This window comes from Vulpes vulpes, chromosome X (assembly GCF_048418805.1).
Source record: "Vulpes vulpes isolate BD-2025 chromosome X, VulVul3, whole genome shotgun sequence".
NCBI lineage: Eukaryota > Metazoa > Chordata > Mammalia > Carnivora > Canidae > Vulpes > Vulpes vulpes.
Window position 1 is genome coordinate 105,738,035 of NC_132796.1, and position 26,020 is coordinate 105,764,054.

At 37.2% G+C, this 26,020-nt stretch overlaps 1 long non-coding RNA gene across 1 annotated transcript in view; it reads right to left on the reverse strand.

Moving 5' to 3' along the window:
- LOC140596207 (uncharacterized) overlaps positions 1 to 26,020 on the reverse strand; it is a 189,838-nt gene that overhangs the window by 78,347 nt on the left and 85,471 nt on the right. Inside the window, exon 2 of the long non-coding RNA XR_011998241.1 lies at positions 5,790 to 5,909. This is a non-coding gene — a long non-coding RNA (uncharacterized lncRNA). The remainder of the gene's footprint in view (positions 1 to 5,789; positions 5,910 to 26,020) is intronic.

A 26,020-nucleotide genomic window follows, 5' to 3' on the forward strand; every position in this document is an offset into this window, starting at 1 on the left:
TTTCACTGGCAGAGGTAGAAGCCTCCTTGCAAACTACCTGGCTCTCACACATGGCCTTTAGCCATTTGTTAACCACCCTTAGTTTCTTATTATCTTTCTGCAGGGTATTAGGGCAACTGAGTAACAACCAGCAACTCCTACTGGACCCCATCAAAATTTAAAACGTTAGTTCTTTATATGGTATTGTTAAGAAAAGTATACAACTGACATTCACAAGGATAGAACAATATTCTGGGTCATAAAAAGCTCAATAAACTTAAAATAGTTCAAACTATTCAAAACATATTCCCTAACTGTAGTAGAATTAAGCGAAACATCAGAAAAAGTAGTATTCAGGAAACTCCCCATAGGTCAAAGTGGAAATCACAAAGGAAATGAGAAAATATTCTGAGTTTTAGTATAACAAAAACACAACATAACCAGAGTTTGTGGGACATAACTAATGCAGCGCTGAGGGATCCCTGGGTGGCGCAGCGGTTTGGCGCCTGCCTTTGGCCCAGGGCGCGATCCTGGAGACCCAGGATCGAATCCCACGTCGGGCTCCCGGTGCATGGAGCCTGCTTCTCCCTCTGCCTGTGTCTCTGCCTCTCTCTCTCTCTCTCTCTGTGTGTGACTATCATAAATAAATAAAAATTAAAAAAAAAAGCAGCGCTGAGAGGAAAATTTGTATTATTTGAGGCTTATATCATAAAAGAAAGATTTTATATCAAAGACCTAAGATTTCACAAAAAGAAACCAGCTAAAGAATAGCAAATTTAAGAAAAAGCAAGAAGAAAAAATAAAAAGATGAGAACAGTAAAATTGAGAAACAAAAATAATGGTCAATCAATGAAACCAAAAGCAGGTTCCTTTAAAAAGTCTGTTTAAGGGCACCTGGGTGGCTCAGTTGGTTAGGCGTCCAATTCTTCATTTCAGCTCAGGTCATGATCTCAGAGTCATGGGGTCCAAGCCCTGTGTTGGGTTCCCCCCTGGGCGTGGAGCCTGATTAAGTCTCTCCCTCTCCCTCTGCCCTTCTACCCCCACTCACATGCCTGTGCTCTCTCAAAAAAAGTTATGTTCTAAAAAATACTAATAAATAAAATACTGAATATAATTGATAAACTAGCTGAACTGACCAAAAGCAAAAGAAGACATCAAGTACAAATGTAAGGAATGAAAGAGGAGAAATCACCATAGACAATATAGAGATTAAGAGGACATAAGGAATACTCCACGGGCACCAGGCGGCTTCAGTCAGAGGAACACATGACTCTTTGATCTTGGGGTTGTGAGTTCGAGCCCCATGTTGGGTGTAGAAATTCCTTAAAAATAAAATCTTTTTTAAAAAATAGAGAATACAGGCAGCCTGGGGGCTCAGCAGTTTAGTGCCGGCTTCAGCCCAGGGCCTGATCCTGGAGATCCTCAATCCAGTCCCACAGCAGGCTCCCTGCATGGAGCCTGCTTCTCCCTCTGCCTGTGTCTCAGCCTCTCTCTCTCTCTCTCGAATAAATAAAATCTTTAAAAAATAATAAAAACAAAAAATAAAAAATAGAGAATACTACAAACAACACTACGGTAATACATTTTACAACTTAGATGAAATGGATAAATCCCTCAAAAGATATGAGCTTCCAAGATTCACCGAAGGAAACATAGATAACTTGAATAATGCCATGTTATTCAAAGAAATTGAATGTGTAGTTTAAAAACTTCCAACAAAGAAAGATTCCAGTCCAGATGGCTACTCTGGCAAATGTTATCACACGTTTAAGAATAATAACAATTCCACACAAATTCCTCGAGAATATATAACAGGAGGAAACCCTTTCTAACTCAATTTATGAGACCAGCATTATACTGTTAAGGACTCCAGACAAAAACATTACAACAAAAGAAAATTACACAATACTCCTCATAAGCATGAATGCAAAAGTCCTCTATGAAACACAAAATAGATGTGAGGCACAAAAATAGAATCCAACAATACATAAAAAGGATAATGCATCATGGCCAAGCAGGGTTTATCTCTGAAATATAAGACTATCTCAACATTCAAATATCAATCAGAAGAATTCACCACACCAACTGACAAAATCATATGATTATCTCAATAGATGAAGAAAAAGCCTTTAACAAAGTTTTACATCCATTCATGCTAAAAAAAGGAAAAAACTACAAACCTAGTAGTAGAAAGGAGCTTCCTCAACCTGATTATCTCCAAAAATTTACGTTTTTCCACTGATGATCAATTTTTACTATTTTAGTCACAGAGAAAGTTTATTTTTCAGTTTCTACTGAACCAGTGACTTTTATTCACATCCTAAAAATTCACCATAAGCTTTTAAGACCTTAGAATGAGGAATATTCTAAGTTTTCCACTGATTAAACATCACATGAGACAGTCTAGAACCTCTTTAGCGTGTACAATTTTTCCAGAAAATAAACCTATGTCACTTAACCTCTTGGGAGAGACATGTGGCCACGTGAGTTGGTACTGGAGACCAGGAAGTCTAACAGCATTTTCTTTATATTTCTATCCAGTCCTTATGCTTTCTTATCCCCTCAAGTCCACCCACGCTTTCCAAAGTACTTGGGGCCCCAAATCAAAGCCTTGCTTTGACAAAGAAAGATTAATTCACTTCTTGTTGTTATTCCCCTCCATAGCTACCTAAGCTTACGTTCTCTATATTCTGTTAACTCACTTACCAATCTTCCATCCACTGTATATTTTTCAAATATCTTTTTCTTTTGTTGTTGTGGGTTTTTCTTTTTAGGATTTTATTTATTTATTCATGAGAGACAGGTAGAGACATAGAGGGAGAAGCAGGCTCCATGCAGGGATCCCAATGTGGGACTCGATCCCGGCACTCCGGAATCATGCCCTGAGCCAAAGGCAGACACTCAACCACTGAGCCACCCAGGCATCCCTGTTGTGGTTTTTATGTGTGGTATTTCTTTATTGTTGTTTTAATGTGATTTGGGGTGGTAGCATAAATATGGGCATGTGCCATTTTTTATAGCTTTCTTGTGGCATAATTTCTATAGTATATAATTTACCCCTTCTAAATACAGATTTAAATGACTTTTAGTAAATTTACATAGTTGTTCAACTATCACTACAGTCTAGCTCAAGAATATGTCCATCACTCCAAAAAGTTTCCTCATGTCCATGCACAATCAATACCCACTCCCAGACCCAGTCCAAGGTAGCCAGCTAACTGCTTTCTGTCTCTATAGATTCATCTTTTCTGGAAATTACATATAAATAGAGTCATACAATATATAATATTTTGCATTTGGCTTTCTTTCATTTAACAGTATGTTTTTGAGGTTCATTCATGTTGCAGAATTATAAATAGTTTATTTCTTTTTATTGATGAATAGTTTTGCATTGTATGGATAAACCACATTTTGTTTATCCTTTCACCAGTTGAAAGATACTTGGACTGACTCCAGTTTGTAGATGTTATGAAAAAAAAGTTTCTATAAACATTCCATCATAAGTCTTTGCGGGAACATGTTTTCGTGTCTCGTAGATATCGAGGACAAGAATTGTCGTGTTGTGTGGTTTGTTTATGATTAACTATCCAGGAAACTGTCAAACTGTTTTTAAAATTGTCTGCAACATTTTACATTCCCACCAGCAATGTATGTCCATTCTAGGGGCTATCATTGTGGTTTTAATTTGCATTCTCATAATGAGTAATGGTATTGAGCATTTTTCATGTATTTATTTACAATCCATGTATCATTTTTGCTGAAATGTCCATTCGAATCTTTTGCCTATTTCTTAATTGGTTGTTTTCTTGAGTTGGAAGAGTTCTTTAATTATTCTTGTATCAGCTCTTTAGCAGATATATGACTTGCAAATATTTTTCTCCCAGTTTGTAAGTTATCTTTTCATTTTCTTAATGTTGTCTATTGAAGCATAAAAACTTCTTGTATAAAGTCCAATTTATCAGTATCTTCTTTTATGGACCATGCATTTAGAGTTATAGTTAAGAATTTGCCAAGGGGCACCTGGCTGGCTCAGCCAGTAAATAGAGCAAGTGACTCTTAATCTCCAGATTGTGAGTTCAAGCCCCACGTTGTATGTGAAGATTGCTTAAAAAGAAAAGAAAATTAAAAAAAAGAATTTGCCTCATCCAAGGAGACAAAGACTTTCTTCTAAATTTTTTTATAGTTTTATATCTTTCATTTGGTATGCTAGATTTTGAATTGCTTTTTGTGTATTGTGTGAGGTAAGTGGTATAAGTTCATTTTTTTGCATATGCTATCCAATTGTTCCAGGACCATTTATTGAAAAGAATCCATTCTCTATCAAAAGGACTTCACAAAAAAATAAATTAATTTAAAAAACCGGACTTTACAACTTTGTCAAACATCAATTGACCACAAATATAAGGATATTTCAAGAATTTCAGGTTTTTTTAATGTTTTCAAAATAATTTTATTTTAAAAAATTTTTTGTATTTTTTTTTATTGGAGTTCGATTTGCCATCAGTTTTGTTCCATTAATTGATATGCCTAACTGTACACCACTACCACACTGTTTACTAATGTAGCCTTATCCTAACTTTTAAATTGGGAAGTGTGAGCCCTCAAACTTTGTTCTCACTATCTTTTGAGTTATTCCAGATTCCTTGCATTTCCACATGGATTTTAGGGATAGCTTGTCAATTTCTGCCAAAAAGCCACCTGAGAATTTGATTGCAGTGAATCTATGGATCAATTTGCCATCTTAATAATATTAAGACTTTGAATTCATGAATGTGAAATGTCTTTCCATTTATTTAAATTTTCTTTAATTTCTTACAACCTTTTATAGTTTTCAGTATATAAGACTTGCACTTATTTTGTCAAATTTGTTCCTGAGCATGTTTTCATTTTAATGTTATTGTGAATGAAACTTTTTATTTTTAAAATTTTTTTGTGTGGATGAAACCTTTTAAAATTTTATTTTCAGATTATTCATTGCCTTACATGAAATACCTTATGATGGTCATTCCCAGCCCTTTCAGGTCAAATGCTAACTGCATGTTAATATGTAGAAATCTGCACAGATATGGCTTCCAGGACTGTGTACAATAACTCCACGTATCCTCTTCCTCCGAAATCCAAGGCTGAATGTTGAAGAGTAACTTTCATATAAACAACTGGATGCCTAAAATTGTGATTTAAAACAAGAGCTTTCTGAATTTAGATTTAGATTTTCAGGAATTTAGATTCTCATAGTTGGCTTAATTCCTGACAATTTTTATTAGACAATATAGTTAGTTTTAGAGTTATGATAAGTAAACAGGTTGAGAGATGGAAATAAAATCATTCAGATTGTACACATCTGTGTAATATTCTGCAAATCTGTTTGGTCTTCATTCATGATAATAAATACAGGTAACATAAATAGATATAGATAATGTAAATCTGTTTGGTCTTCACTCGTGATAATAGAATTCTTGTTATGACATAATATTACAGAACTTTTTACATGTTTGTACACAACTTATCAGTCAACTATGGCCACAGTAGCACTATGTGGCAAACCAACACAAAATCTCAGTGGCATAAATGGTAAGCATTTTGTTTGGCTCACAACACTGTGGCTCAAGTAATCAAGGCTGGAAGCTGCAGGACAGATCTGCTAATCACAATTTTGTTTGCTCATACATCTAAGGGTTGGTGTATCTAGGTCAGGCTCAGCTGGACAGTTCTTATCACAGATGTACTGGCTCACACATCCAAGGATTGGTTGATCTAATCTGGGATAGCCTGGGCAACTCTGTCAATCTCCGATTTGCTTGCTCACATACCTGGGAGTTGGCTGATCTAGGCTGAGTTTTGCTATGGTCTCAACTCTGCACCACTTTTCCTTCATCCTCCTTTGGAGTCCAGTGGGCTATCCTGAGCTATGTTCTGGCAACAGCAAAGGTCTAAAAGCAAGCAGAAATAAGCAAACGTGTTGAGGCCTAGGTTTGGAACTCGCTCACTGTCACTTCCATCTTATTCTGCAGCCCAAGGCAAATTACACAGTTCTGCTCAAATTTGGGTTTGGAAGGACACTGCTGCAACATACACTTTTGGAATGATGAGGTCTGAATCAAATAATGCAATCTTCAACAAAACTTTAAAGACTTTTGAGACTCCCTCAAAACTACTTTCAAGAATGCCAACTCAGAGTCACAGACTTCGGAAAATGTCTTTGTATTTGTGCCTTTATTCTACTTTCTGCAACATAAGTAAATACATACATTTCTAATACAGGGCTATATTGGTGTGCTGACCTACACAGTATGCCCAGAACCAGAGACATTTATTTAAATAATGCTTTGGAATATTTAATTTGATAAGAAAAACAAATGGCTTTGTGCTTTTGAAATTGTGCTCTAAGCATTTATTAGCCATTTGTACATTGTTCCCTCTGATTGTTATCCAGCTCTAATGGATGTATGTTTCAACACTCCCTAAGCCTCTTGTGTTGAGTGCGGAGACTCTGAGTGGGATGTTCAGCAGTTGGTATATGATTCCTAGCTGGCAAGATTCCAAGTAATCACTAGATGGTAGAAAAATATCTTGGTTCATCACAAAAAGAAAAAAATATTTGACATGTAATTAGACTGTACTTATTTGGTAAATTATATTGGGAGCAGAGGGAAATTGCATTTTGAACAAATATATCAAGAAGCTAGTATTTTACTCTAATTTGTAGCTTGACTATGGTTTTCCATTCAACTGTGACTAGGAAATTATTTCACTCAGTGAACTCTAAATATAGAAAAAAAAAAAGAAAAACAAGAACCAATTATGTAAATTTGAAATTTCCTACAAATCTTTTTCTGTTAGTCAAAAGCCTCACAATATTTCATAATCTGAAACCCCGTAAGAAGTCACATGATACCCAGATAATATCGTGTTTACAGAATGCTATGGAACCTAGAAGAATTGAAAGTTTTGGTTATAGTTAAATATATGTTTGGAAAGAAAAATTGGCTCAGTACAAGTTCTCATATGTTCATAAAAGTCTTTATCCACTAAGGAACTGACCACATATCTCATTTTGAATCAATTCATTTTTTTTAATAAATAAGAGGAATTGGCATTTTTAATTTTTTATATTTACTTTATTTTAAAAATTTTATTTAAATTCAATTTGCCAACATATAGTATAACACCTAGTGCTCATCTCATGGTGCACCCTCCTTAATGCCCATCACCCAGTTACCCTACCCCCCCATCCACCTCCCCTTCTGCAACCCTTTGTTTGTTTCCCAGAGTTAAGAGTCTCTCATAGTTTGTCTTCCTCTCTAATTTTTCCCCACTCAGAATTAATTCATCTTAACCTCTGTTTATTGGGTCCTCATGATTTACAAAGCTTGTGACAGGTACTGTGCATACCCAGACAGTTTTGGAAGGGCCAAATCTATAAAGGGGAAGAGATACCTAGAGAAATACTAATGAAAGAACTTATATTTACTGAGTACTTGTTCAATATTTAATGCGTATTTATTATGTGCCAGCCACTTCGTGAAGTGTGTTATCATTATGTCATTTAATCATCACCACAACCCTATGACAAAGGCATTATAATTATTTCTATCTTACAGATGGGGAAACAGAGGCTTTATATGGTCAATTAACTGATGCATGGTTTCACAGCTATTTAAAAAGGTAGAGCTTTAATTTGAACATGTCCTGTTGGACTCAGTATTAACCACTACCGTCCAATAGGATTAAGTGTTCCCTACTAGAAATAAAGCCCAATAAGCTCAAAAAGAAGTGATATAATATATATATGATATATTTAAATATCATATTTTATTATTTATTCATGAGAGATAGAGACAGAGAGAAAGAGAGAGAGAGAGGCAGAGACAGAGGGAGGGAGGCAGAGGGAGAAGCAGGCTCCATGCAGGGAGCCTGACGTGGGACTTGATCCCCAGTCTCCAGGATCACTCCCTGGGCTGAAGGCGGCGCTAGACCGCTGAGCCACTCAGGGATCCCAAGAAGTGATATATTAAATACTAAGTAAGGGAGCCATAGAGGGGTGGGGTGCAATGAGGAAGGGAATTTCAGGAAGAAGGATACATTAGCAAAACTAAAACTCTACAGAACACATTCTGGCAATGACAAGGAATTCTGTCATGGTCGGTGCATTCAGGGTATGAAGGGGAGGAAAAATTTAAGGAAACATGCCTGAAGTAGTAGTTTGGGGGAGTTTATCCCAGGTTTTTTGATATTTTTCATAGGAAATTAGGCTTTATTGTTTAAGGCAGTGGTCTGCCATAAAAGTGTTTAGAAGGGGGTGATAAGTTTATAACCCTGAGATCTCTAAGTTTACCTAAGTGGTGTTGCCATGTGCTATTATTCAGAAAGCCACAAGTTTCCATTCTTATGGTATGCTGGCTCCAGGGTGCATGGGTAAGAGAGTCATCTTGAGAAGCCCAGGGTTGGGCCAATTTCAGTATTAAACATATAGTAAAACTACTGCATCAATGCTATATTAATCCATCAGTGCCATGTAGATGTTTGTAAAAGCTGAGCCATTTGAAATGTATTTGTCAAATGAATAAAACTGATAGTAAACATTCAGGAATCATAAGATTCCTCAGGGAACTTTCCTCAGGGAGTTATAAAGTGAAAGAAATATACCATCCATATAGAGGTAAATTCTGAACTGAATTGTTCAAAGAGGTGATGAAATATCACATTAGGACTAAAAATGAAATTTCCTATCCTATTGAAGTTCTTGTTTTGTTACCTCCAGAATTCCCATTTCGACTCTCTTAGTATCAGCTTATTGTTTTGGATACTGACTTCTCTTTCTGGAATGCCTTTCCTCTGTTTTTTTGCTTAATTCACTCCTAATAGTCAGTCATGCAAGACTTGGCTTGGGCATCACCATCTTCTCCAGTAAGTTACCTTAGAAAATATGCTTCTCCATTCTTAATTAAATATACATTTTGTGGGCAACCAAAGCCTCTTGTTCTCACTTCCATCTTCTCTCATAGTTCTTATACTATGTTGCAGTATTCTGTTTCTTTCTCATGTCTCAATGACTGTGAGTTCCATGAATGCAAGGACAGTCTTACTCACCTTTGGGTCCTCAACTTTTTTTTTTATTATCATTTATCCATGTAACTACATATCCAACAGAAAGTATGTTGAATGTGACTTCAAACTATATTGTAAAGCAATTGTAATGGCACTGCTACAAAAACAGACATGTACAGCAATGGAATAAAATGGAGAACCCAAAAATGAACTTAGATATTTACAGTCAGTTCATATCCAAAAAGGGTGCCAAAACTACACCATGGGGAAACAATAGTCTCTTCAACAAATGGTGCTAGGAAAACTGGATATCTACATGTAAAAGAATGAAACTGAGCCCTTATCTCACACAATACACAACAATCAGCTCAAATGGATTACACACTTAATAAACATAAAGCTTGAAATCAAGACTCCTGGAAGAAAACAGGGAAAATGTTCCCTGACATTGGTCTTGGCAATGATTTTTTGGATATAACTCCAAAAGCACAAGCAGCAAAAGCAAAAATAAACAAGTGGGATTATGTCAAACTAAAAAGCTCTGCGCAGCAAAGGAAACAACCAACATCAAGAAAAGACAACCTATAGTATGGGAAAAATATTTGCAAGCCATATATTTGATTAGGGATTAATATCCAAAAGATGTAAGGCACCTACACATCTCAAAACCAAAAATATAAATAACCCAATTTAAAAATCAGCAAAGGACCCAAATCTACACTTCTTTAAAAAAGAAATTCAAATAGCAGACAGGTACATGAAAAGGTACACAGCATCTGTAATCATTAGGGAAATGCAAATCAATCCTCAATGAGATCACCTCACATCTATCAGGATGATTATAAAAATATATATAAAAACATATATTAAGATAACTATTGTAAAAAAGACAAAAAGATAACAAGCATTTATGAGGATGTGGAGAAAAGGGAACCCTTGTACACTATTGGTTGGAATGTAAATTTTTACAGTCATTATGAAAAACAGTATGAAGATTCCTCAAAAAATTAAAACTAGATCCAACATTCCCACTCCTAGGTATGTATCCAAAGGAATTGAAAACAGGACTGTGAAGAGATATCTGCACCCCCATGTTCACTGCAGCATTATTCACAATAGCCAAGGTATGGAAACAACCTAAATGTCCTTTGACAGATGAATGAATAAGGAAATGTGGGGTATACACAATGGGACATTATTCAGCCTTTAAAAAGAAGGAAATCCTGCCATTTGCAACAACATAGGTGAACCTGGAGAATATTATGCTAAGTAAGCCAGACACAAAAAGATAAGTGCTGCATGATCTCATTTATGTATGGAATCTAAAATAGTCAAACTCATAGAAGCAGACAGTAGGATAGTGGTTGCCAGGGCTGGAGCGGGGGCAGGGGAAATGGGGTGATACTGGTCAGAGCATACTAACTTTCAGTTACACAAGATAAATAAGTTATAGAGATATAATGTACAGCATGGATGACTATAGTGAATAATACTGTATTGTATACTTGAAATTTGCTAAAAGGATATATCTTAAATCTTTTCAACACACACATACATACACAGTGGTAACCACATAAAATTGATGGATATGCCAACTAGCTGGATTTTGATGATGATTTCACAATGTATATGTTTACCAGAAATTCAGGTTGTATACCTTAAATATATACAATTTTTATATGCCAGTGATAATAAAGCTGCCTTAAAAGTTTGCTGAATAGATGAATGCTTATGTAACTGCACAGCTAATACCTCTGGAGAAACAATTCACTTAAAAGCCATCATTTTATTTATTTTTTAAGGTTTTATTTTTTTATTTATTAATGAGAGACACAGAGAGAAAGGCAGAGGCATAGGCAGAGAGAGAAGCAAGCTCCATGCAGGGAGCCCAATGTGGGAATTGATCCCCGGACTCCAGGATCATGCCCTGGGCCTAAGGCAGATGCTCAACCGCTGAGCCACCGAGGCATCCCAAGAGCCATCATTTTAATCTTAAATGCTATAAAATGGGATAAGCTATCCTATTTCTTTCTGTTTAATGAATGTTTACATTTAGTAATGGCTATGTGTTGACAAAGGAAAATAAATGTTGAAGCTAAAAATTGGATGAAAGTGAACTACTGGGACAGCCCTTACTCTGTCAATGACTATAAAGACATTCAGGGCAGCCCAGGTGGCTCAGTGGTTTAGTGCTGCCTTCAGCCCAGGGTCTGATCCTGGAGACCTGGGATCAACTCCCACGTCAGGCTCCCTGCATGGAGCCTGCTTCTCCCTCTGCCTGTGTCTCTGCCTCTCTCTCTCTGTGTGTGTGTGTGTCTCATGAATAAATAAATAAAATCTTTAAAAAATCTCTAAAAAAGAGAAATTCAGAGGATACCCCAGAAATTATCAACTCTGATCAATGTGAAGTATTGTAGCCCCTCATTACATCAAATCCAAGGCAAGACTGACACCACTCCTGGACTTTTTGCATTTGTTCTTTAGTTCTTATTTTCTTTACTATTAAATTTTGTTCCTTGTGTTTGAACCAACACACAGGATTCATTTGCTGCTTTCAACTTATTGAAAGGTATTTTTTGATATATATTTGAACTACTTGGCTTCATATTTACATCAAAAGTACTGTAAGAATATCATGAAGTGCCTCTTATAAGTACAAGTTGGCACCCAGCTCTTTCTCTAGTTTGATCAGTTCTATCTGCTGAATTTGAGTATTATGAAATTCAAAACAAGTCTCAATTTTGTTCTCCTTCCATAGTGTTCATAAATATAAAAGCAACTTCAAGTTCTTTTCCTGAACTCTACAAACATATCTAGTAACTGGTTTCCTCACTGGCATATGGGCCTACTATACCACACAAAGCATACATTGATGGCATATATTTCTCTTCTGTAACATCCCTTCCTTATGTGAAATTTAAGAGGAATTTTTCTTCCTCTTGGAGGAATTTAGGGCTCAAAACTCCTCTTGTTACAGGAGTGAAGCTGTTATCTACAATGATGAGTTTAGGTCATGGTTGAAATACACAGGTCCGATAGATCCATGCTATGCTATTAGTCATGCCATCAGTATGCTTAGGCTACCAGATAAGCCAAGACCACATAAGGCCTAGCACCCTGCAGTGTAGAAGCTTTGTGCCGGGGACACCTGGGTGGCTAAGCGGTTGAGCGTCTGCCTTTCGCTGAGGGTGTGATCCCCGGTCAAGGGATTGAGTCTCACATCAGGCTCCCTGCGAGGAGCCTGATTCTTCCTCTGTCTATGTCTCTGCCTCTCTCTGTGTGTCTTTCATGAATAAATAAATAAAATCTTAAAAAAAAAGAAAAAGAAGCTCTGGGCTAGGTCGGGTATGATTCCTTCCTCTACAATCTAGTAATGACTATACTTAGCAGCAGCTTAATACATATTTGTTAAATTAGAAAGTCCATCTGCCTGACCATTCTTAAAGGTTCATTTGGTTCTTCATGCTCAGTGATATTCATTATAAAGTGATTAATTTGATTACTCCTTCTTAAATTGCATTTTCCAAATATATCATATCTTCATAATTTCATTTCTTCACTTGGAAACCAGAATTTACATGTCCAGTCATAATACATTGAAATCATTGCCTCTTATCAGGTCAGCTTTCAATTAGCGCAGTCCAGAAATTTCATTCAAATGCATAGTTTTATACTGTGCACCTACATATTTATCCACATCTATAACTCTGGAATCATCTATACCTTCCTTAGGGGAGAAAATTCTAATTAGAATAGCTATCTATATGCATGCCCAATGTTGTTAGAACCATGCCTTCAAAACTGTGACAAAATCCAAGAGGGAACTTCCAACCTGAACCTGAACCTCTCTCTCACCAGAGGACAGCAGAACTGAGCTCTGTGTGACATATATATATATTATATACATATATATATTATATATATAATAATATATGATTTCAATATATGTATTAGATTATATGTATATTAGATTAACAATAGATTAATAGACATAGTTACACAGAAATATATAAAATATATAAAACACCTTGTTATATATGACTACATGATGAATAAAGAAATTAAATTACATTAAATTAAAGGTCCTGGGGCACCTGGATGGCTCAGTTGGTAGGCGTCCGACTCTTGATTTCAGCTCAGGCCATGATCTTAGGGGCATGAGATTGAGCCCCTTGTCTGGCTCTGTGCTGGATGCGGAGCCTGCTTAAAATCATCCCTCTCCCTTTTCCTCTGCTCCCTGCAGCCAATTGCGTGCACACACACTCTCTCTCTATCAAAAAAAAAAAAAAAAAAAAAAAAGAATAAAAAGAAATTAAAGGTCTTTTCACACCAAAAAAAAAAAAAAAAAAACTAAAAAAACAAAAGACTACGTTTTTATATGGTATAGTGAGTTGATTTACTTTATGTAATATTTTTAAAGTTTCTTGTAGTAGATATCCCTTAAGGAAGATATTATCAACAGAGATTCATATTGCATTATCTTAAAATCTAAGCATTTCTTTTTAAGACATCCTTAAGGATGAACATGGTTTAATTATAAGGAGAGAAGCCAACAGAAATACTTTTGGCACAGAAAGTCTGCACTCTGCCAGAGAATAATTTATTCCTGGATTCACATACCTAAGAGTATATTCTCCTTTTGGAGCACATTGTTTACTACAACCCCATAAAGATGAAAGGAGGAAAGGTTAAATACCACATAAAGCCCATGATTTTCACATTCAGCAGCAGAAATAGGATGAGCATTCATTTATTTAACTAGCTTTTTGACTACCTACTAAATGCCACAGTTGTGGGTTGCATTACCTAGGAAGACAGTTCTGAGATGGACTTCAATGTGCAGGATGTTAACTAAGGATTGTCCTTGAGATAAACATCTATGGAAGGGAAAGGAAGAGTAGGAGTGGGCAGAGGGAGAAGTTACGATGCAGCCCAATGACAGCCTTGTCTAACCCAATTGTACTCTGAAGCTATAGCTGCCCTTCAGAAATGCCCTCTCCATGGGTGGATAGTACCAGGCCTATATATGTCTAAATCAACTACTCACAGTGTCTGAGCTACCTTGGTAAGGGATGTGACCTTGCACAAGTCAGCTCTGTGTAGCTGAGGTAATCCCTGAAGGGGCTAACTGAAGACAGTCTGCTGACAGTTCTCCTAACAGCTGGGGCAGCAAGCCTTTCAATAAAGAGGGATCTGGATGGCACATCATCTTGTCCACCATAGTTATGTACCACGTTAGAGCCTGGAAACAAACATAGGCACAATTCTTACCCTTGGAATGGTCAAAGTCTGATAGGGTAGATTGTCTTGGTGACACATAAACAAAAATAATAGTGTTATTTGTTTTCTGTCTATTGTATTTAAGGCACTGTTACATGCATTATCTCTTTTAATCCCCACCAGGAACCAATGGGTGGTACTATCAATATCTTGTTCAAAAGAAGAAGAAAAAGAATCAATGGGAAACTAACCTGCCCAAGGTCCAACGGTAAGTGGCTGTTGGATCCAGGATTCAAACCTTTTCAATCTGACTTAAGTGTAATAAGTGATAAAATAGTAAGTACTGTAGAAATACACACAAAAAAAGCATAATCAACTTTGTTCACATAATTCTGTCTCATAGAGTAGGATTTTTTCTAAAACACAATGCAGACCTTCTCTCTTTTAAAGCCTTAGGTGACTACTTATGGCTTTTAAGACGGGGTCAAACTCAATAGCATGGGGTTTTCCAAAGCACTTTCTGAGCTAGCCATTCTAATTGCATATGGCCTCTCTCATCCCTCACCCCCTCATTCACTCACGTGGTCAGGTTGAACAATGTGAAGTTTCATTACCCAAATATGGTTATATGGCTTTAAAGTTATGAGTCTTTTCTTTGCACACAAAGCTCCCTCTTCCAGGAACAATTTCATAGGAACGCCTATATGCTCTTGAAGACTTGGCTCAAGGCTACCTCCTCTCTGGAGCCTTCCTCAAATTTCCGATGTACAGTAAATCACTTCCTCCTTTTCATTCCCCACTACTAGCTTGTACATAATTTCACTATAGAACTATCATGCTGCCTTATAATTATTTATATGAATGTCTATTTCTTTTACCAGAAAACAAGGACTGTGTTTTTCTTATCCTTGGATTTCTAGGCTCTAGCAATTCCTGGCACAAATTAGGAGATCAATATATTTTTGGAATGAATGGATGAATAAGTCTTTCTGGACTCATACCTCCACTTCATCCCCCACACCCAACCAGTCACCAAGTCTGGCAGCATCTGCCTCTTAAAAAAGATTCTGAATATCCTCTTGATATCCGCAAGCACTGACTAGTTCAATACCTCATCATTTCATACCTAGACTGTGTCAGCAGCCTCCAAAGTGGTTTTCTGGCCTTTGGTTGTACTCCCTCCTCTCCCTACTCAGGCTACCTTCTGCAGGACTAGCAGAGTGATTTGTCTGAAATGAAAATGGGATTACTCGAATCTCTTAGCTTAATCCTTCCCATGGATCCCATTGGCATATGAAACAAATTTCCTATTTATGTTGCTTATATGGCCTGCTAGGTATTTGTCCCCTGCTGATCTCTGTGGCCTCATATCTCCCCTATAATCAGAGTCAGAATGGTAAAAACTAGCACTCCCAGAATGGCTAATAGTTTGGCACCGAATTGAATACAAAATACTCTTTAAATACTTCTTCAGCCATTTTTGAAAATGAGAATGGGAAGAAATGAATTTCCTAATAGTAAAATTTTATTCTTCTTTATGTTTAAGGTAAAAGATTTGACATTAATTTATTCCATACAATTTCCAAATCCTGACAACTTTTTGGGAGGCACACTGAATCATTTAAAATTTAGCTACTGGATGAAATTTCTTACTCCAGATAAATAGTCCTATACTTTGCTGCTGAATTTGGGTGGCTGTATATAACTGGTCTTAGGTTTAACTGTGTCACCTATAGATGGAACTTGCCATTTGCATGAGTCTGTTGCAAAAACCATTCAACAATGAGAAGTCATGGACGCCTGGGTGGCTCAAGTCTGCCTTCATGAGCTCGGAGTCCTGGGATCAGAGCCCTGCATCAGGCTCCCTGCTCAGGGGAAAGTCTGCTTCTCTCTCTCCCTGTGCCCCTCCCCGCGCTCATGCTGTCTCTCTCTCTCTCAAATAAATAAATAAAATCTTAAAAAAAAACAATTAGTCAGTTTCACTAGGAACATTTTTATTTCTACTTGAGGTGCTGAATATTTCAGTCAGAAGGGGTCTGATTTCTGGTTTTGCCTGTTATATGATGAATTGTGAATAGAAACTTGAATTAACTGATGTCATTTATATTTAACACTTCAGTGGTTTATTTTTATTTATTTATTTATTTTTTTACTTCAGTGGTTTAGTGCCTGTAATAGGTTGACACCCCGTGCATTTGCCTGCCTGCCCTCCTCCCGAATCTGATTCTGTCCCTACCCACCTTACCTAACCATACCATATATCTGGAAGTCTTCAACATTCCATAATTTCCTAAATGTATGTATTTTAGGCACACTGTTCTATCTTCCTTCAATACTCTTCAACCTTTATTTTACTTACTAGGTTTTTTCTCAGTGTCATGTCCTCTGTACAGCTCTCCCTGATGCCCACCCTCAAGACACCAAAGGCAGAGTCCTCCTTTTTCTTTGTTTCTATAGGGCTCTGTATGTGACTTATAGCTTTGTCTTCAGTCACTGGGTAAGAAGTGAACATACTGGGCACCTAGGTGGCTCAGTTGGGTTAGTGTCTGCCTTTGGCTCAGGTCATGATCTTGGGGTCCTGGAATCAAGTCTTGCATCGGGCTCCCTGCTTCTCCCTCTCCCTCTGCCTGCAGCTCCCCCCTGCTTGTTCTCTCTCTCTCTCTCTCTCTCTCTCATTCTCTCTCAAATAAATAAAATCTTAATAAAAAAAAAGAAGTAAACATCCCTGAAAGGGTTATGTAGACGTTTGGGGAAAAAAAGAATTCAAATTTTACCATGTTTAATTTGTTTTGTTTTTTTAAGATTTTATTTATTCATGAGAGACACACAGAGAGAGTCAGAGACATAGGCAGAGGGAGAAGCAGGCTCCCAATGCACAGCCTAATGCAGGGCTTGATCCCAAGACCCTGGGATCATGCCCGGAGCCAAAGACAGACGCTCAACCACTGAGCCACCCAGGTGCCCCTGAGCATGTTTAATCCGAAATTTCTTTTAGGACACCCAAGTAGAGCTATCCAGCATTCAGTTGAATATGTATCAGTCTACAGTTCAGATGACAGCATTAGGAGACAATTCACCATGGTTTCTCATATTTCTTCATGTCTTGAGAGCAAAGTATTATATGTAGAAATTCTGGGTATAGGGAGATTTATTTGCCATGGAATAAGATTCTTAAAGTACAGTGGAATAGGCCAAGAAAGAAGTCAGTAGTAGAAGAATGATTTAATGCTGAGCACTAAAAAGTGAGAGCAACTATATCCTTGAATTAAAAATATAACCTGCACCGGAGCGCCTGGGTAGCTCAGTCAGTTAAGGGCTCCCTGCTCAATGGAGAGCCTGCTTCTACCCTCCTCCTGCCCTTTTCCCCAGCTCTCATGGCTCTCAAACAAATAAATAAAATCTTCAAAAAAATAATAACCTGAACTTAGGTCACCTGGGTGGCTCAGTTAGTTGAACATCCGACTCTTGATTTCAGCTCAGGTCATGATCTCAGGGTCATAAGATGAACCTTGTGTCAGGCTCCATGCTCAATAGGGAGTTTGCTTGAGATTCTCTCCCTCTGCCCCTCCCCATTCACATGCATGTGCTCTTTCTCTCTTTAAAATAAATAAATAAAATCTTCAAAAAAAATAACCTGCTCTCTCAGTCTAAGGGTCACCACCTCTATGAAGCCTTCCCAAATTCCCTGGAAGACTTGGGTTCCCCCTTTTCTACTACATATATATTTATATCATTATATGCTTTAGTCTACCACTTATCATACAGTATTGTTACTGTTGGTTTACATGTTTTTTTCTGCTATGACCAAAAATATCTTAATAAAATACAAAGATCACACTCATTTTTCTTAAGATGTATTTATTACTTATGGGTTTGATGAAAAAAAAAGAAAAGGGATATCTGAAATTGTGCTGATATAGTATAGCTGTAAGTATTCACTTAAATAATCTTATGTAAATAAATAAATAAATAAATAATCTTATGCAGGGCAGAAGTATGATCAAGCTGTAGGACAGGGTGAAGAAGCTAAATTAATTTGACCACAGAATTTCTTTTTCCACAGACCACACATTGCCATCTCTCATGACACTAGTACCAGGTTAGTTGGAGAAGTCCTATAAATGTCACCTATATAAAATGATAGCAAATGTCACCTATATAAAAATCTCATTTCTGTTTACAGAGGAAATGTAATAAAAAAAAAACCTGCATGAGTTTCACCCACTCATTGTCACTCATAAGTTATAAATAAGCAGACGACATAAAATAAGTGGCTCAGAACTCCCATAAGCCAGTTCATATTGTTAGCTGTCAACCTATCATTCCATTACAGAGGCTTCAAAATGGACTCAGTCCATATGAGTGGCACTGGCATTTTGCTTCTGACTGGCTCTGGGTAGAAAAATGTTCCATTCTACTTTAGAAGTGCTACTCAAGTATAATTACACATGAACAAAAAGATCTGCTGGTGATATCACACCAATTTTGGACACCAATGAGTCTTCTTAAATTAACCATTTTTGTATGTAAAAGTTCTGATTATAAACTCTAGGGAAAAATATACTATTCACTCTGACATACACTTAAGCCGTCTACTCACTATGCTTTGATCACTGTTCTACTTTAGACAGCTATTTGGTATTTACTCACCTTATTTGAGAACCCAGCTCACACAGTCTGCATATGATCATATAGGCAAAGGAAGATTAAGACATTAACTGGCAAGAAGAGACCTCTTTTTATATTTCCATATACATATGATTTAAGATGGTTTGCATTTTTCCTACAACCTCAAGATAAACATAATCTATACTAATTGTTGTTTTAATATAGGCAAATGGTACCACAGTTCCATGTACTACTTAAAGTAAATGCTTTAGAAGGGGTGCCTGGCTGGCTCAGTTGGTAGAGCACACAACTCTTGATCTCAGGGTTGTGAGTTTGAGTCCCACATTGGGTGTAGAGATTATTTAAGAATAAAAACTTAAAAAAAGTAAAGCATAGCTGGGGGCATCACAATGCCAGATTTCAGGTTGTACTACAAAGCTGTGGTCATCAAGACAGTGTGGTACTGGCACAAAAACAGACACATAGATCAATGGAACAGAACAGAGAATCCAGAAGTGGACCCTCAACTTTATGGTCAACTAATATTCGATAAAGGAGGAAAGACTATCCATTGGAAGAAAGACAGTCTCTTCAATAAATGGTGCTGGGAAAATTGGACATCCACATGCAGAAGAATGAAACTAGACCACTCTCTTTCACCATACACAAAGATAAACTCAAAATGGATGAAAGATCTAAATGTGAGACAAGATTCCATCAAAATCCTAGAGAAGAACACAGGCAACACCCTTTTTGAACTCGGCTACAGTAACTTCTTGCAAGATACATCCACGAAGGCAAAAGAAACAAAAGCAACAATGAACTATTGGGACTTCATCAAGATAAGAAGCTTTTGCACAGCAAAGGATACAGTCAACAAAACTAAAAGACAACCTACAGAATGGGAGAAGATATTTGCAAATGACATATCAGATAAAGGGCTGTTTTCCAAGATCTATAAAGAACTTATTAAACTCAACATTAAAGAAACAAACAATCCAATCATGAAATGGGCAAAAGACATGAAGAGAAATCTCACAGAGGAAGACATAGACATGGCCAACACGCACATGAGAAAATGCTCTGCATCACTTGCCATCAGGGAAATACAAATCAAAACCACAATGAGATACCACCTCACACCAGTGAGAATGGGGAACATTAACAAGGCAGGAAACCACCAATGTTGGAGAGGATGCGGAGAAAAGGGAACCCTCTTACACTGTTGGTGGGAATGTGAACTGGTGCAGCCACTCTGGAAAACCGTGTGGAGGTTCCTCAAAGAGTTAAAAATAGACCTGCCCTACGATCCAGCAATTGCACTGCTGGGGATTTACCCCAAAGACACAGATGCAGTGAAACGCCAGGACACCTGCACTCCGATGTTTATAGCAGCAATGTCCACAATAGCCAAACTGTGGAAGGAGCTTCGGTGTCCATCAAAAGATGAATGGATAAAGAGGATGTGGTTTATGTATACAGTGGAATATTCCTCAGCCATTAGAAATGACAAATACCCACCATTTGCTTCAACGTGGATGGAACTGGAGGGTATTATGCTGAGTGAAATAAGTCAATCGGAGAAGGACAAACATTATATGTTTTAATTCATTTTGGGAATATAAATAGTAGTGAAAGGGAATATAAGGGAAGGGAGAAGAAATGGGTAGGAAATATCAGAAAGGGAGACAGAACATAAAGACTCCTAACTCTGGGAAACGAACCAGGGGTGGTGGAAGGGGAGGAGGGCAGGGGGTGGGAGTGAATGGGTGACGGGCACTGAGGGGGGCACTTGACGGGATGAGCACTGGGTGTTATTCTGTATGTTGGCAAGTTGAACACCAATAAAAAATAAATTTATTATTAAAAAAAGTAAATGCATTAGAATAAAGTTTTAATTCTGTCTGCCAGGGTAGTTAAAAGGATGGACCCTACAACCACACCATGTGAATGCCATTCCTTACTAGTCATGTGACATGGAACAAACAATACATTTTCCCTGTGCCTTGGATTCATCAACTACAGAATAAAGACAATATCGGTCCCTGCCTCACAGAATTTTAGGTGGATTTAGTGAGCTAACATATAGAAAGCATGTAGAATAGTGCCTGACACATAGTAATGCTATATAACTGGTAGCAGATTGATTAACCGAGGGGCTTCACAATAGCTTTATTATGGTTATGTTCATTGTGAATCTATGAGTCTAGTTGTTAAAAATGGACCAGAATCCTATCATTCAATACTGTAGTAGAATTCCTAGCACTATAAGACAAGAAAAAGAAATAAAAGGTGTTAGATTTGGAAAGGAAGAAAACAGGGCTGATATTAATCACAGATATATTGATCTACATAGAAAATCAAGAGAATATACTGACAATTTTTTTTGGAACTAAGGAGTGGGTTCATTTATCTTGCTGAAAGCGATACCAGCATACAAAAAGGTATTTCATCTCTACACACTAGCAAAAAGGAGTTGGAAATTGCAAATGAAAAATTTTAGTATTGCGGTACCTGGCTGGGTCAGGTGGAGCATGCAACTCTTGATCTCAAGGTTGTGAGTTCAAGTCCCATATTGGGTGTAGAGATTACTTAAAGAAAAAAGATCCTTTTTTAAAAAAAGAAAAATTTTAGTATCATTTATATTAGCCACAAAAATACTACATACCTAGAAATATATCCAATGAAAGATGTGCAAGACCATTATATACAAAATTGTAAAATTTTAATTGAAAAGTATTTTAAAAATCTCAATAAATGGAAAGCAATAAATAGTCATGGGAAGTCTCAATAGAGTAAAGCTATCAATTCTTGCCAAATTAATGTTTAAATTCAATGTAATTCCAACTAGGAGAGTAAGCTACGGATACAAATTCTGAGGGTTCAAACTATAATGCAGCTACCTACTATGTGACCTTGGGAAAGTTACTTCACCTTTCTGTACTTCAGTTTTGTTGTCAGGTAGAGCTAATGTATTCTTTTCTTGTGAAAAATAAATAAAATAATAAATATAAAGTACTTACCATATTTATGGCACACGGGTGCTCTAACAATGTTACTTATCATTGTTGCTGTTATATTAACACTTACAGATCCATAAGAAAAGAAACAAATAACCCTAATAGAAAATGGGCAAGAGGGATGCCTGGGTGGCTCAGTGGTTGAGCATCTGCCTGTGGCTCAGGGTGTGATCCCGTGGTTCTGGGATCGAGTCCCACATCGGGCTCCCTGCATGGAGCCTGCTTCTCCCTCTGCCTATGTCTCTGCCTCTCTGTGTCTCTCATGAATAAATAAATAAAATCTTAAAAAAAAGAAAGAAAATGGGCAAGCAAACAAAAAGGAATTCACAGAACAAAGTAAAACTGTCCAATATGCATTTAAAACCATCTTTACTAATAATTGTAAAAGGCAAATTAAAATTCTCAGATATCATTTCTCCTATCATATTGGCAAAGATTAAGATGTGCTGGCAAGAATGTAAGAGAAACAAGTGTTTTTGAACACTGTGAGAGTATAAATTGGCACAATTTTGCAGGAAAATGTGACAGTAACTAACAAATTAAAAAATGTGCATACATTTTTGATCAAGCAGTTCCATTTATGGGAATTCATCCTACAAAAACTGTCACGTAAATACACTAAGATAGAAGAATGTTTGTTGCCATATTACTTGTAATATAAGAAGTAGAAAAACTCCTAAAGACTGTATTACTCAGTCGATGAAAATAAAGAGATAGACAGATATATATTAACAAGGAAAAATGTCCAAGATCTAATGTTAAGTGGAAGAGCAGGATGCAGAACACAAAGTCCAAAAAGATATCATAATTTAATTTTTTTCATATAAATGTTAGTATATGTATAAAACTCCTTGGAAGGATATGTAGAAATTGTTCACAGTGGTAAATTCTGGAAGTGTAAATGGAGAAGAAATGCATGTGGCTTTTATCGTCTATTTTAAGCATGTTTCAATTGTCTAAAAATATTACAAGGTGAGTGCATTGTTTTTATGGTAAAAGAGATATACTTCTGCTAAGTTTTATTTAACATGGTTCCCGCTGTTAAGCATATTTCTTCACTTTATATATACATATAATATATATAAAGCATATATACATATACATATATATATACACACTTAAATGCTAAACTATTTGTCTTAAATTATTTGAAGAAATACTAAAGATTCCCAAAATTCAATGGGATAGGATGTTTAGTTTTTAAACATGAAAACTTTGGAATGGTTATTCATTAAAGTTTTAGTTCTACCTTTTTAGGTGCATGCTAAAATTGATTATGTATTTGATCAGAGCCAAATGACAAAGGTTTCAGTTCTCTGAATGAATGATTTTTGTCATTTCCCTATATATAGATATTTCTCTTCCCAGGACAGTGAAGAATCATACCTTAGGCTTTGTTTGATCACTAAGGGATTTCCCCAGCAATGGTAACTCTTGGGCAGCTTGGATATTAAAAAGCACCACTCCTGATACCTCAAGGAGTGGGGGGTACAGTGTAAGGGGACCCTGAAAGGCAATATTCTCTAATTGGAGAAAGGAGTATTTTTTTTTATTTATTTATGATAGTCACAGAGAGAGAGAGAGAGAGAGAGAGAGAGAGGCAGAGACATAGGCAGAGGGAGAAGCAGGCTCCATGCACTGGGAGCCCGACGTGGGATTCGATCCCGGGTCTCCAGGATCGCGCCCTGGGCCAAAGGCAGGCGCCAAACCGCTGCGCCACCCAGGGATCCCAGGAGTATTTATAACAACTCTAAAGAGCCTTCCCAAAATGACCTTCCACCTTTCCTCATCTCATGTTCCATTGTGACTGCCCATAAAGCAAAGACAGGATGCTTCTTCCAAGTCTTTCATCACAGCCACCCCATTCAGTAGTTCTTTCTGTTCTCTCCCACCTTTCAGCAAGTTAGACCTACTATTTTGAATGTCTTACCTAAGATCCCTTCAAGGTAATGTGACATTTAATATTTAAGTCTCCATAGATATGTGAATCATCTCACTTCTTTCCTACAAATTTCCCTTATGTGCCTTGAAGACCATTTACTTCTTGGCTACTTCTAAGTAACTTTTCCATGCCTTATTATTTTCCCAGTGTCATGGAACACTTCCTAGATTTCTGTTTCCAGCCTAAAAGCACTGCCTTCAAGGCTTCAATGCCATCATTTTTGTCAAGACGTTACTGAATTAAACGTGCCCTACCAAGTAGCCTAGTACTCTTTTAAACTCGAAGGGTTATATTCATCTCAGAAACTGTATTACCCAGACTTAAGGTCTTTTGCAGGATAGATGGAGAGGAGGCAGATATTCACATGCTAGAAGTTGTTCTGAGCATTTGCATTCAAGACACTACAATCAAATGGTGTGGAGAAAACTGGACAGCAACATGCAGAAGAATAAAATGGAATGGACCAATTTCTTATACCAGAAACAAAAATAAATGGATGAAAGACCTAAATGTGAGACAGGAAACCACCAAACTCCTAGAGAGAACACAAGCAGCAACCTCTTTGACCTCAGCCGCAGTAACTTCTTACTACACATGTCGCCAGAAGCAAGGGAAAGAAAAGCAAAACTGAACTATTGGGAATACATCAAGATAAAAAGTTTCTGTGCAGCAAAGGAAACAACCAACAAAACTAAAAAGGCAGCCCACAGGATGGGAGAAGATATTTGCAAATGACATATCTGATAAAGGGTTAGTATCCAAAATCTACAAAGATCTTACCAAACTCAACACCCAAAAAACAAATAGCCCATTAAGAAATGGGCAGAAGGCATGGAATAAACATTTTTCCAAAGAAGATACAGATGGCTAACAGGCACATGAAAAGGTGATCAACATCACTCATCATCAGGAAAATACAAATCAAAACCACAATGAGATACCACCTCACATCTGTCAGAACGGCTAAAATTAACACAGGAAACCACAGATGTTGGTGAGAATGGAGAGAAAGAGGAACCCCTTTACACTGTTGGGAATGCAAACTGGTGCAGCCACTCTAGAAAACAGTATAGAGGTCCCTCAAAACGTTAAAAATAAAAGTACCCTATGATCCAGCAATTGTACTATTGCGTATTTACCCAAAGGATACAAAAATACAGATTTGAAGGGGTACATGCACCCTGATGTTTACAGCAGCATTATTAACAATAGCTAAACTATGGAGAGATCCCAAATGTCTGTCAACTGATAAATGGATAAAGAAGAGGTGGTGTGTATATATACAACAGACTATTACTCAGCCACCAAAAAGAATGAAACCTTGGGGTGCCTGGGTGGCTCAGCTGGTTAAGCATCCAACTCTTGGTTTCAGCTTAGGTCATGATATCCAGGATGGGAGATCGAGCCAGCATTGGACTCCGCACTCAGCAGGGAGTTTGCTTCTCCCTCTCCCTCAGTCCCTCCCTCAGCTCATGCATGCACATGCACTTGTGCTCTCTCTCTCTCATATAAATAAATAAATAAAATAAATATTAAAAAGAAAAGTTATCTATAAATGCAATTAATTAAAGAAGACCAAGATAAGATCATCCTGGGTTATCTGGATGGGCCCTAAATTCAATGACAAATGTCCTTATAAGAACAGGAAAAGATACAGAATACACAAAGGAGAGACACATGGGAGGAGGTCATAAGAAGATGGGGGCAGATATTCAAATTATGCAGCCCCCAGTCAAGGAATGCCTGGAGCCACCAGAAGATGGAAAAAGCAAGGAAGGATTCTTCCCTAGAGTCTTGGGAAGAAATGCAGCCCTGCCAATACCTTGATTTCAGACTTCAGGCCTCCAGAACTATAAAAGAATACATTTTGGGGGGCATCTGGGTGACTTGGTGAGGTGTCTGACCCTTGATTTCACCTGAGGTCGTGATCTCAGGGTTCTGAGATTAATCCCCATGTCGGACTCCACACTTAGCACAGAGTCTATTTAAGACTCTCTCACTTCCTCTCTACCCCTCCTCCCCCTACTACCATGTACACACGTGCCCTCTTTCTCTCTCTCTCTCTCTCTCCCAAATAAATAAATATAAAAAAGAGAATATATTTCTGTTTTAAGGTACTCAGTTTGTGGTAATTTGTTAAGGTAGCCCTAGGAAACTAATACACATATGTAAGAATTACAGTAGACAGTGGAATTACAGAAAC